The following is a 2,500-nucleotide window of genomic DNA, read 5'->3' as shown; positions in this document are numbered from 1 at the left end:
TCCGGGCGGTCCGGGGCCGCGCGCGCGCGAGGCTCTCGGGCGCCGCGCGGCCTTCCCCCCCGCGCCGGCGGGGCGGCCCGAGCCGCGGCGGTCCCCTCGGGCGCGGCGCCGGGCTACCGAGGGAACCCCCGGGCCCCGAGCGGGACGCCGCGGCGGTGGCGGCGGATGTCGGGCGCGCCCCCGCGGGCGGACGCTCCCCCGAGGGCGGCAGCGGGGGAGGCACCCCCGCGGGGCCATCCAGGTCGTTTCCCTCGCCCCAGGGCCAGGTACCTAGCGCTCCGCGTCTCGGCGGCCCCGGAGCCCCGGCCGACGCCCTTCCCCCGCCGCGCGAGACCTCCCCGGCGTCGTCAAACGCTGCCGGAGGCGCGCGGTGGCGGGGCGGTGCGGAAGCCGGCGGTCCGAGGGGCCGCGGAGCCCGGGCGGAGGTTCAAAGACTCGGGCGGCTCGGCGCGGCTCCGCCGCGGCGGCGGCTCGCGCGGCGGCGGCGGCGGCGGGCGCGCGCCGGCCGGCGGTCGCGGCGCCACCGAGGGGTGGGGAGTCGCTCCCGCCGATCCCCTGCGGTGGCGGCCGTCGCCCGCCGACCGCGCGCTCTCTCGCGGTCGCCGTCGCCGGGCGGGCCCGCCGCCCGCGCGCGGGCGGCCGCGCCGCGCCGGGGAGGGGCGCCCTGCCCCCCCCTCTCCGCGGCCCGGTCTCGGCGGCGAGACCGCGGCGCGCGCGCTCGCGCGGTCGGCCCCGGGGCCGACCCGTCCCGCTCGCCTCTGGAAGCGGACGACGGCGGCGGCGGTGGGCGGAGGGCGCGCGCCCTCCGCCCTTCCTCCGGCCGCGCTCCATCTCTCCCCGATCCTCGCCGGCGGCTCGGCGCGCGGCGCCGCGCCGGCCGCGGCCGCGCTGCTCCCCTCCGACGGCGGCCTCGGCCTCGAACGCGCCGGCGGCGCCGTCCCGCCGCCCGCCTCGCTCGACCGCTCGCCCGGCCCCGGGCGAGCGTTCGGCGGTCCCTCCGCTGCCGGAGGGCCGGCGAGCGCGGGCGACCCCGGGTCCGAGCGGCGGCGTCGCCGCTCGGCGTAGGGTGTCCCTCCCCGCCTCCGCGGCGGGGCGTGGGGGACGGTCGGCCGGGAGGCGGCCGTGGCGGTCGCCGGGCGCTTCCCGTCCCGGGCCCCCGTCCCGTCGCTTCCGCGGCGGCGGCGGCGGCGGTCCCGGGCGCGCGGAGCGGCCGGGGACGGCGGCGGTCCCGCCGCCCGGCGGGCCTCGGGCGCTCGCGACGCCGGCTCGCGTCTCGGCGGCGTCCGCCTCCGGCGTCGGCGGCGGAGCCGGCCGCAGGCGCTCGGCCGCGGGCGGGCGGCTCGTCCCGCGGGGCGGGGGCCCCGGCGGGGCGGCGTCCGCCGCGCGCGCCGCGGGTGTCGCGGTCCGCCGGGGAGGAGCCGGCCGCGCGGCGGCGCGGCGGCGCTCCGCGGAGCCGGCGGAGGGGCGAAGGGAGAGAGAAGAGCGCGCGCGGGGGGGGGGCCGGCGGCGGCGCCACTCCCCCCCCCCGCTCCAAACGCGGCCGCCGGCGTCGTCGTCCCCGCAGGAAAGGGAAAAAGAGGCCGGGCGGGCTCGGGTCGCGACCCTCCGCGGGCCGGCCGGGCCGGGCGCGCCGGCGCGGTCCCTCCGCGCGGAGGCCGGGCCGAGCCCGGGCGCCTGGGCCGCCTCCGAAGAACGGCGCTCGATGCGCGGCGTCTCCCCTCGCGGGGGGAGTCGGTCGGGAGCGCGCGCTCCCCCGCCTCTGCCGGCCTTTCGGAGCGTTGCAGCGGGTGGCTTTTCCCGCTCGTTCCTTTTTTTTTCCCCTCCGTGTGCTCGTACGGTCTCTCCGGCGAGGGGGCGCCCCCTCGCCGAAACGTTAAGGGGCGCCGCACCGCGCGAGCGCTCCCCGGCCCCTCCGCGCGCGCGGTCCGGGTGCCGAAAGCCAGACAACTCTTAGCGGTGGATCACTCGGCTCGTGCGTCGATGAAGAACGCAGCTAGCTGCGAGAATTAATGTGAATTGCAGGACACATTGATCATCGACACTTCGAACGCACTTGCGGCCCCGGGTTCCTCCCGGGGCTACGCCTGTCTGAGCGTCGCGTGACGATCAATCGCCGTCCGCGGGGGCGGAGGGGGGGCGGGGCGGGGGTCACCCCGCGTTCCCCAACCCCCCCCTCCCGACCTTCGCGGCGGCGCGGCTGGGGTCGCCTCGCAGGCCCGTCGGCCGCGGCCGCCGCGACGTCCGTCGCGTCGGGCCGCGCGAGGGCCTTCGTCCCCCTAAGTGCAGACTCGGGGAAGCGCTCCGTAGCTCCCCGCTCCCGGAGCGAGCCGCTGGGGCGGAGTTTCGTCCTCGGGCCGGGGGCCGCTCGGCCGGGCCGTAAAGGCCGGGCGGCGGCCGGGGGAAACGAAAAGAGAGAGAAAGCCGAGAGGCGGCGCGAAAACGCCGAGAAGCGCGCGCGAGAGAGAGAGAGCAGAGCGAGAGAGACACGCGCGGCGCGGCC

At 81.3% G+C, this 2,500-nt stretch overlaps 1 non-coding gene across 1 annotated transcript; it reads left to right on the top strand.

Moving 5' to 3' along the window:
* The first annotated feature begins 1,945 nt into the window (after positions 1-1,945).
* Positions 1,946-2,098, top strand: LOC146421237 (5.8S ribosomal RNA). The gene has a single exon (XR_014848825.1). It is a non-coding gene; the product is annotated as a 5.8S ribosomal RNA (ribosomal RNA).
* Positions 2,099-2,500: the final 402 nt, after the last annotated feature.

The sequence above is a fragment of the Lichenostomus cassidix genome, unplaced genomic scaffold, assembly GCF_008360975.1.
Source record: "Lichenostomus cassidix isolate B80296 unplaced genomic scaffold, HeHo_3.0 HiC_scaffold_43, whole genome shotgun sequence".
Classification (NCBI taxonomy): Eukaryota; Metazoa; Chordata; class Aves; order Passeriformes; family Meliphagidae; genus Lichenostomus; species Lichenostomus cassidix.
Note: the sequence above shows the minus strand (reverse complement) of the source record. Positions and strands in the feature narration are given on the sequence as shown.